The sequence below is a fragment of the Marmota marmota genome, unplaced genomic scaffold, assembly GCF_001458135.2.
Source record: "Marmota marmota marmota unplaced genomic scaffold, marMar, whole genome shotgun sequence".
NCBI classification, from domain to species: Eukaryota; Metazoa; Chordata; class Mammalia; order Rodentia; family Sciuridae; genus Marmota; species Marmota marmota.
Genome location: NW_025999982.1, coordinates 663,388 through 674,958, shown reverse-complemented (window position 1 = coordinate 674,958; position 11,571 = coordinate 663,388).

Below are 11,571 nucleotides of genomic sequence, written 5' to 3'. Positions count from 1 at the left end.
TTACAGGCATGTATCACAGTGCCCAGGTTTCTTCTTGCTTTTTCTCCTCCGTTACCTAAGTGACCATGTGGATTTTTTTCTTCTCTGGGACTTTCCCTTAAAAGTTCATCCCATCAATATTGTTGGTGTGTGTTTGTTTTGGTGCTGAGGATTGAACCCAGGGCTTTAAGCTAAACACATGCTATTCCCCCAAGCTTCTCACCCCAGAGATTCCAATTCTAGCCATCATCTCTAACCAAATGCTGCTCCAACCTGTCCTGTACAAACATACATTCCTCCAATGTCTGAGGAACATAGTCACATGGACCATGCTGCTGGTCATCTAAACTCAACATGTTCCAAACCAAGTTGATGAAATGCCACCAAAAACCCCATCTCCTTTAATAGCATCATCTTGTCAATCACCCTTCCTTACCTGAAAACTTGCTGCCTTCATCATTCTCCTGCCTTACTTCTGGTGTGTTGTCAAGTTGAATAAATTCTACAGCCACAATATGTTTTGAATCTACTTTTCCCCAGTCCTTGCCAGAAACATTACCTCATCTAGGATCATCGCAACAGCTCCCCAGCATCTCTTCCTACTTCCTACGTGTCTCTCTACTTCAAGTCTCTCTCAACTCTGCTATTAGATATAACTGCATTGCTCAGCAGTCTTTTGAAAAGCTAGCACAGTGGCATATGCCTGTAGTCTCAGCTACTCAGGAGGCAGGAGGATGTCTTGAACCTGGGAGTTTGAGACCAGCCTGGGCAACATAGCAAGATCTCACCTCAAAAAAGTGGGGGAAGGGAGAGGGTGTAATTCAGTGGTAGAGTACTTACCTTGGGTGCCCAAGGCCCAGCAGTTCACAATAATAATCATAGTCATAATTATATGTCCTGCATGATTGTGGATTGTTTATTCAATTATTTAGAAATTTTCAGTCTAGCCTTCAGTTACTTCCATACTTAAAATCATTGAACTTTCTCTGTTCAACCTCATTTGCAACCAAAATGAATTATTCATCATTCCTACCCCCAGGTCTTTACCCAGCTGTATTCAAATCTTAGACTTCCTCCTCCAATCTCTATTATAAAACAAACTGCAGCTTGCCATGAGTTTCAGACCACCTCTAGACTTTTGCTTATCATGTTCTTCCCCCTTCACATCTGCCTCTCTACTTGGGGTCAAGATTTTCCTGCCTTCAAGGCCCAGATCAATTTACCACCCCACCCCACCCCACCAGCCAAAAGGTCTCAGTCCTCTGGGCTGGATTAAAGCAGTGGGTCTCTCTCTCTCTCTCTCTCTCTCTCTCTCTCTCTCTCTCTCTTTCCTTCCCAGGGGTGATTAACCACTGAGCCACATCCCCAGGCCTTTTAAATACTTTATTTAGACACAGTGTCTCACTAAATTGCTTAAGGCTTCACTAAATTGCTGAGGCTGGCTTTGAACTCAGAATCCTCCCGCCTCAGCCTCCGGAGCTGCTGGGATTACAAGTGTGCACCACCCCACTCCTGTCTTAAAGAAGTGGATTTCTAAACAGAGCCCCAGGAACTCCTTGGAGCAATTCTTAGAGCCAGATTCACATTAGAATCATCTAGGGAGCATTTAAAAATCCCAAAGCTCACTAAACCAATTAAATCAGAATCTCTGGGGATGGGACTCAGGGTCTAGGCAAGTTGTTCACGCTGAAGCTGGCCTCCTACTTATGATCCTCTTCCCTGAGCCTCCCAATCTGGGATTACAGGAGTGCACCACCATGCCTGGTGACAGTTAGTAATAGTCTTTTAAAGACATCCCCAGATGACTCCAAAGGGCAGCCAGGGTCATCATGGGCTTCAAGTCATCTCAGGAACTACTTAGGAAGAGGGGAGAGGCCAAAACATAGCTTGAGTCAAGGCAACTTTCTTTAGGAGAAAAGTATCTAGGTCTGAAACCCTCCCATTCTACCTGTTTTTGGTGGTATTGTTTTTTTGTTTGATTGGTTTTGGTACTGGGGATTGAACCCAGGGGTGCTTACCTACTGAGCCACATCCCAGCCATTTTTTATCATTATTAATTTTTATTTTGAAACAGAGTCTCCATAAGTTGTTGAGCCTAGCCTCAAAGTTGCAATTTTCCTGCCTCAGCCTCCTAAACCACTTGAATTACAGGCATGCATCACCACACCCGAGCCCCACCTGTTTTTTTGATATATAACACACCTTATCTTGTGAACTACTCAAAGGCAGGAGCGAAATCTTGTTCATCTTTGATTTTCAGTTCCTCATCTGATAAAACCTGTTTTACTAATCTTAGAATGCAATTGCATTGAAAGTAATTAGGCAGAAGGAGAAATGAGTAAACATGACTTCTCCCAGATCTCTTCACCTCACCTAAACTCCTCCCTGGAGAGGAAATAAAAAATGGTATTCCAATTCGATTCTACTCCCACCTAACTTTAACTCTGTCTGCACATGAGGCCCTTTACTCTTGTACCCCTACTGACAGATTCCATCCTCCAGGAGAGAGTCTGACCCCCTTTCACATCTACTTGGGTGTTCTGATTCCCCCATGACTAGATTCTGGGTCAGCATTCCCATTCACTCATTGAGAATTTGGCACATATTGAATGTGGGTCCTGTAATCCAGTAATGTTCTGCATGCATGCAGCCGCTGAATTTGGCAGGTCGGATCTGATAGACAATAAAAACACTCTCTTGATATTAGATAGCATTTGTTTTATCAATAATATGAAAGCAAAAGCAAAGATGAGAGAGAAAGAGAAGAAAACACATCACCAGATCAGGGGAAACACCTGAGGTCAATTAGTTGGGGAGTCCCAGAGCAACTTTTCAAGGTCCCAACTGAGAACTTCTCAGGCAGAGCATCCTCTCCACTGCTGAGACTCCAAAGTCTTATTCCCAGTGGGGCTCTTTAAATACAACTAGAACAAAGAAACCTCTATTCTAACAACCTACATAAGCTAGTGATCTCCTCAAGGACACTTCAACCCCCAAGGACTGGAGAGATCCCTGAAGGGAGGGAATTTAGCCTTGAAATAAGTGAATATCTCTGAGTTGTCATGAGTAAGCCAGTCCCACCAATAATTCAGTATTCTATAGATGTTCCATCAAGGATGCGCAAAGTCACAGCAGGCACATGGACAGGGAGGATCTTTAATATTTTCCTTAACCTTAAGGAAAATATTAACTATTAGCTACTCAGAAGGCTGAGGCAGGAGGATCTCAAGTTTGAGGAGAGCATGGGCAACTTAAGGAGATTCTGTCTCAAGATAAATAAAAAAGGGCTAAGGTTGTAATTCCACGGTAGAGTGCTTGTGTAGAATGCATGAGGCCCTGGGTTCAATTATTATGGAAAATACAGGAAATCATGGCACTGGAAAGAGACACTCAGTGCTTGGAAATGTAGAGAGCAAGGTTTATTCTGTACCTGTGCAGGCTCAGAGGAGTCTTTTCCAAAGGCTTAGCACAGGCTTTTGTTCTCAGTATTAAGTACCAGGGATTGAACTCAGGGACACTTAACCCCGGAACCACATCCCCAGCTCTTTTTAATATTTTATATAGAGACAGGGTCTCACTAATTTGCTTAGGGCCTCATTAAATTGCTGAGGCTAGCTTGGAATTCATGATCCTCCTTCCTTAGCCTCCCAAGCCAATGGGATTATAGGCATGCGCCACCACGCTTGGCTGTTCTCAGTATCTTTTTTTTTTTTTTCCTCTCAGTATCTTTTATATAGTACACACTTTCCGGTCTCAAGACTATCTCACACAAGTAGCCTTGATCCCTTTTTCCCTCTTTCCAGGCAGCTCTGGTTCCTGCCACAGCTGCTGAGCAAGCATGATTACAGAAGCAGTAACTAGGAGGTTGCGGTTATTAACAGAGATAAAAAGAAAAGAAACATCTTAGGAAGGGGTTGCTGCTTCACAATCCCTAGTACTACAAAAAAAAAAAAAAAAAAAAAAAAAAAAAATATTGGCACCTGGCTCATGGCTCACTGTCCTGTAACTCCACACTTTTTTTTTTTTTTTTNCTTTCCTATCCTCTACTATCCCCCATCCCCTCCCCTCCCTTCCCCTCTTCTCTCTCTACCCCCTCTACTGTCATTCATTTCTCCCCCTTGTATTATTTTCCCCTTTCCCCTCACTTCCTCTTGTATGAAATTTTGTATAACCCTGAGGGTCTCCTTCCATTTCCATGCAATTTCCCTTCTCTCTCCCTTTCCCTCCCACCTCTCATCCCAGTTTAATGTTAATCTTCTTCTCATGCTCTTCGTCCCTACTCTGTTCTTAGTTACTCTCCTTATAATTGATCCCTCTTCTAATTTCAGGGGATCTCCTCCACTTTTCTATTTTCCTTAATTTTGGCCTAACTTCTGCATATGACAGAAAACATTCAAGCCCTGACTTTCTGAGTCTGGCTTATTTCACTTAGCATGGTATTCTCCAGTTCCATTTATAAGCAAATGCCATAATTTCATTCTCCTTTATGGCTCAGTAAAACTCCTTCGTGTACATGTGCATTTTTTTTTATCCATTTGTCTGTTGACAGGCACCTAGCTTGCTACTATGAATTGTGCTGCTATAAACATTGATGTGACTGCACCATATATATGTTGATTTTAGATCTTTTAGATACATACAAAGGGGCTAGGTAGCTGGTCATATGGTGGTTCCATTCCTAAATTGTTTGAAGAATCTCCACACTGCTTTCCAGAGTGGTTATACTAATTTGCATTCCCACCAACAATGTATAAGTGTACCTTTTTTTCCCTGCATCTCAGCCAACATTTATTTGTATTCTTGATAATTGCCATTCTGACTGGAGTGAGATGAAATCTCAATGTAGTTTTATTTGCATTTTCCCAATTGCTAGAGATGTTGAACACTTTTTCATATATTTCTTGGCCATTTGTATTTCTTTTTTTGAGAGGTGTCTCTTTAGTTCTTTTACCCATTTATTAATTAGGTTATTTGTTTCTTTGGTATTAAGGTTTTTGAGTTCTTTATATATTATGGATATTAATCCCCTATGTAAGGAGCAGGTAGCAAAGATCTTCCCCCATTGTGTAGGTTCTCTTCATGCTCTTGTTTCCTTTGTTGAACAAATGCTTTTTAATTTGATGCCATCCCACTTATTGATTTTTGGTTTTATTTCTCGAGTTTTAGAGTCTTGTTAAGGAAGTTGATGCCTGTTCTAATATGTTGGAGTGTTGGGCCTACATTTTCTTCTAGCAGTTGCAGAGTTTCTAATCTAATTCCTATGAATTTGATGCCCCTTGATTTAACTTTTGTGCAAGGTAAGAGAGAGAGGGATCAAGTTTTGTTCTTTTACATATGGATATCCAGTTTTCCCAGTACCATAAGACTATCTTTTCTCCAAAGTTGTTTTTGGAAACTTTGTTGAGTATCAGATGACTATGGGCTCATCTCTGTTTCTTCTATTCTATTCCGTTGGTTTTTGTGTCTGTTTTGATGCTAATACCATGCTGTTTTTGTTACTATGGTTCTATAGGATAATTTGAGGTCTGATATTGTGATGCCTCTGGCCTTGCTCTTTTGCTCAGATTTGCTTTTGCTATACTGGATCTCTTATTATTTCAAATGAGTATTAGAACTGTTTTTTTTTTTTTTTTCCTAGTTCTGTGAAGAATGGCATTGGCATTTTAATGGAGATTGCATTGACTCTGTATATTGCTCTTGGTAGTTTGGCCATTTTTAAAAATATATTTATTTATTTATTTTAGTTTTGGTTGGACACAATCTATTTTATTTTTATGTGGTGCTGAGGATCGATGCCAGTGCCTCATGTATGCTTGGCAAGCACTCTACCACTGAGCTACAACCCCAGCTCTAGTTTGGCCATTTTGACAATATTAATTCTTCCTATCCAAGAATATGGAAGGTCTTTCCATCTTCTAAGGTCTTGTTCAATTTCTTCCTAATATTTTCATTGTAGAGATCTTTCACCTCCTTGGTTAAATTATTCTTAAGTATTTTTTTAGGTTATTGTGAATGGGGTAGTTTTCCTGAATTCTTTCTCAGAAAATTAATTATTGGAGCATAGGAAAGCAATTGATTTAGGCATGTTAGTCTTGCATCCTGCCACTTTGCTAAATTTGTTTATCAACTCTAGAAAGGCTTCTGGTGGAGTTTTTGGGTTTTCTAAATATAGGATCATGTCCTCAGCAGAGAAAATTTGACTTCTTCTTTTTCTCTTTGTATCCCTTTAATTTCCTTCTCTTGCCTGATTGCCCTAGCTAGAGTTTTAAGATTATGCTTTTAAAATTTCTTTAAAGATTATGTCAAATAGGAATGTTGAGAGTGGATATCTTTGTCTTGTTCCTGTTTTTAGAGTTAATGCTTTCAGCTTTTCTCTGTTCCCTATGACGTTGGCCTTGAGTTTATCTGAAGTAAACTCCTTCTATTCCTAGTTTCTCTAGTGTTTTAAACATGAATGGATGCTGTACTTTGTCAAATGCATTTTCTGCATCTATTGATCTAATCATATGATTCTTGTCCTTAATTCTATTTATGTGGTGAATTATATTTATTGATTTGCATATGTTGAACCAACCTTGCATCCCTGGAATGAAATCCACTTGATCATGGTGCACTATCTTCTTAACATGTTTTTGAATGCAGTTTGACAATATTTTATTAAGAATTTTGCATCTGTTCATCAGGGATAGTAGTCTGAAGTTTTCTTTCCTTGATGTGTGTTTTTCTGGTTTTGGTATTAGGGTGATAGTGGCTTTATAAAATGAATGTGACAGTGTTATCTCCTTTTCTATTTCATGGGATAATTTTTTGAGACCAGTCTCACTAAGTTGCTAAGGCTGGCCTCAAAATTGCAAACTTCCTGCCTCAGCCTCCCAAGTCACTAGAATTATAGGTATGCACCACCACACCCAGCTACCTATCATTTTTTAAACCCATCACTTTTTATTATTGTTTTATTGATTTCCTCAATTTCTTAATTTCCTCATTATTCAATTTCCTTCTGAGGTTCAACATTATGGTCACCTCTCAGCCCTCATCTTGTAGACTTGGCCCCTGTCTTGTAAACATTTATTTACATTTACATTTGTCCCTGGTTAAATCACACTCTGAGGGCTTCACACTGCATTCAACAGCTGAATTTAGCTGGGGAAAAACACACAGTCATACTGGCTGGTTCCACTTCCTATGGGCCTTCAGTGTGGCCTGCTATCTCACATTTCTTGAGTCAATTCACCTTCCCTAGTCTGAGACCACAATTTCACAAAATGATAACCTTTCTTCCTATTTCAGGGAAAAAAAAACAGAAACTTTCAGAAAAGAAACCCCTCATGGTCTCACCCCAAATCCACTAGCCTGCCTGCATTTCTACTACAGAGAGATTGACCTACTCCTGGTCCCCACCTCATCTGAGCCCCAAGATTCTGTTCCTTTTCACCTGTTTAGAAACAGGACTCCTGAAATTATCGCCTATCTTTTCTGAATAATCAGTACTCCCCATTTTGTGAAAACATTTCCATTGTGGTACAAACATGCTATAATAAAAATCTTCTTTTTTTATATTTATATAGCTGTAAATGAACACACAGTATCTTTATTTATTTTTATGTGGTGCTGAGGATTGAACCCAGTGCCTCATACATGCGAAGCAAGCACTTTACCACTGAGCTACAGCCTCAGCCCCTAAAATCTTCTTCTTTAAAAAGAAAACATAATCTTTAGGGTAGGGCGTGATGACTCACACCTGTAATCTCAGCAGGTCCTGAGGCCAAGTCAGGAGGATAGCAAATTCAAAGCCAGCCTAAGCAAAGGTGAGGAGGCTCTAGGCAACTCAGTGAAGCCCTGACTCTAAATATAAAACACAAATTAGGGCTGGGGATGTGGCTCAGTGGTCGACTGCCCTGAGTTCAATCCCCAATACCAAAAAAAAAAAAAAAATTATTACTTAACTATGCATAAAAATACAATATTCATAATAGTGCTTATGTCTTATCACTTGGCAGGCAGGGAATTCTGATAAGAATGAGACATACAAGGGTTTTTAGCAATACTGGGAACATTTTACTCCTTTTTAAAAAGAAAAACAATACTGGGAATTGAAGCCAAGGCCTGGTACATGCTAATCAAGTGCTCTATCCCTGAACTACATCCCCAGTCATTTCTTAAATTTTTTTTTATTTTGAGACAGAGTCTTTCTCATTAAGTTGCCCAAGCTGGCCTCAAACTTTAGATCCTCCTGCCTCAGCCTCCTGAGTAACAGGTATGGGTAATTGAGCCAGTTAAATTTTGACTTCTTAAGCTTCGTGATATTTAATTATTCTTTGTTGTATACATGCACATATCCACATGTATTATAACTTGGTATGAGATAATTTACATTTATTTATTTGTTGTGGTACTTAGGATAGAATTCGGACCTTGTGCATGTTTGGCTAGTGTTCTACCACTAAGCTACACCCTATCTATACATTTACTTCTTTATTATTTTTGCAGTACTGGGGATAGAATTCAGGGTCTTGAACATGTTCAGCACATATTTCAACAATGAGCTATTCACTCAGCCCCTCATCTCAAATAGAGTCTTAATCAGAGTTTCTCAATTTGGGAACTATTGACACTTTGGGCCAGATAATTCTTCATATCTTTTTCTTTTTCTCAGTGCTGGGAATCAAGCCCAGGGCCTTGCTCATGCTAAGCAAGTGCTCTACTGCTAAGCTATATCCCCAGCTGGGCCAGATAACTTTTTGTTGTTGTTGTTAGTTGTAGATAGACACAATATCTTTATTTTATTTATTTTTTAATTTTTTATGTGGCGCTGAGGATTGAACCCAGTGTCTCACACATGCTAGGCAAATGCTTTACCACTGAGTCACAACCCCAGCCTCTAGATGACTCTTTATTGTGGAAGACGGACATGTACTTTGTCTTGCCAAATATCTCCTGGGGAATATCTTGAGCAGCAGTTTTCAAGAGTGATCTTCCCACCCCCCAGAGACATTTGGCAATGTCTAGAGATACTTTGGATCATCTCAACTGATGAAGTGCCCCTAGCAGCTAGTGAGCAGAGATCAGGCATGGTGCTAAACATCCTACAATGTGCAGGACACAAAAAAGAATTGTCAGTCCCAAAATTTAAATTAATGCTGAGATTGAAAAAGCTTAGTCTCTGATTATTAGCAACATTGACACAGTTGATCACTCCTTGAAATGCTTACTTCAATCCACTCTTTCTTTCTTTTTGTTGTATTTTATATTTCCATTTCTGAGAATTAAACTCAAGAATGTTTTACCATTTAGTTACATCTCCAGGCTTTTTAATTTTTTTTTCTTTTTAGACAAGGTCTTGTTAAGTGATCCTCTTGCTTTAGCCTCCTAAGAATCTGGGATTACAGGCATGTACCACCTGCCTGGCTCAAATACTTCATTGGGTTGAGGTTGTAGCTCTGCAGTAGAGTGCTTGCCTAGCTCATGTGAGGCCCTTAGCACCACATAAAGATAAATAAATAAAATAAAGTTATTGTGTCAATCTACAACTAAAAATATATGTATATTAAAAAAATACTCTTTCTGGATCCAAATAAAGAGTGTTCCTGGGCTGGGGCTTTAACATATCTATTTAGCAAGCACAAGGCCTTGGATTTGATTCCCAGCAATGAAAGAAGAAAAAGAAGGAGGAGGAGGAGGAGGAATGGAAGGAAGGGAGGGAGGGAAGAGCACCCTAGTTTCTTATTTTCTGTTCCTTCTCAGTTTCATTGATCAAACCTCCTTTTCATTTTTTAGACCCCTAAATATTAGATGGCCTCAAGAGTCTACACATGGCCCTCTTCTTAACTTTAAACCAAGCTCCTATGCAACCACTGTCCCTTAACTGGATTCTTTGCTTCCATTCTTTTTTAAAATATATATTTATTTTTAGTTGTAGATGGACACAATATATTTTATTTATTTATGTGGTGCTGAGGATCAAACCCAGTGCCTCAAGCATGAGAGGCAAGCGCTCTACCACTGAACTACAACCCCAGCCCTGCTTCCATTCTTGACTGATATAATCCATCTCTTATGCAGAAATCAGAGTAACTTTTTTATACAGGGATTGAATCCAGAGGCACTCAACCACTGAGCCACATCCCCAGTCCTTTTTTGTATTTTATTTAGAGACAGGGTCTCACTGATTTGCTTAGGGCCTCACTAAGTTGCTGAGTCTGACTTTGAACTCTCCATCCTCCTGCCTCAGCCTCCTGAGCTGCTGGGATTACAAGCATGAGCCATCACACCCAGCTATCAGAGTGATTTTTTAAAATTACCAAATATCATTCACTTGCTTAATCCTCTGCTGGCTCCTGTCCACCCAACTATTGAGGTTCAGGACACACTATCTCAAATTATGCTACCTTGTCTTGCTGAATAATTTGCACTGAAGGAAAAGAAACTCAGAAGCAAGACCTTTTAGTTTTGTGCCTACCCTTTTTTCTCCTCCCTTTTCTCCTGCAAGGCCAACCATAGAAACTAGAAACCCTCTCTCCCAAAGTCAGCTATAAAATCTAGAGAGATTATACTATCCTCTACTGTCTTTTTTTGTATAAGAGCGGCCTATGAAGAAATGTTCTAGCGCTCACTTTGGCAGACATATACTAAAATCAGCATAGCCCCTGCTCAAGGATGATACACACATTCATGAAGCATTCCATACTGGAAGGAAGGAAGGAAGGAAGGAAGGAAGGAAGGAAGGAAGGAAGGAAGGGAAAAGAAAAGAAATGCTCTGACTTGCCTTGTCGGATAGAAGATCATAAGACCCTTGTTCCAAAAGAGGTCTTGCCCCTTATCCAGGAGGAACAAATGCTATTCAGGCCAAGAAGAATCTGAACACGTAGACCTTGCTGAGTGCCTCTCTTCTGTTTCCATTGGGTCATACTCTTTTTGTCCAATTACATTTCTACACTATTCATTCTTCACCAGATCCAAGCAGAAAAATGGACAATTTTCCCTGGTCTTTGGGTTGTCATTTCTGAAGATTCCTGAGTCTTATAAAACTTTGATTAAATAAATCTGATAACTTTTTCTCTTGTTAATCTAACTCTTGTTATAAGCTATTGACCATGACCCTTATGATGGTCGATGAAAGGGGAATTCACATTTATGTCCCTATAAAACAAAATATTAAGTCCACACCATGGCCTATGAGGCCTGACGTTGTTCCTCCCTACTTCTGACTTCATCCCCTCTGTCCCACCCACTCTGACCTCCTTTCTGTTCTTCCAGTTGTAATGATTTAACATAAAGCTCCAATTCCTTCCTGCCTTATGGCCTTTTCACTTCCTTTTTCATTCCCCAGACATTCTTCCTCAAGATACCTGCATGGCTACTCCCTTACATCAGTTATGTCATTGCATAAATATCACCTCTACCCTCATCACAGGATTAAAATTAAAAATAGCACCACATATACCTGGATTTTCCACCTATTCCCTTACCCTTCTTTATTGTGTTGATATTGTGCCTAACATTGTATCATATTTTATGGGTTGACTTTCTTTCTTTCTTTCTTCCTTCCTTCCTTCCTTCCTTCCTTCCTTCCTTCCTTCCTTCCTTCCTTCC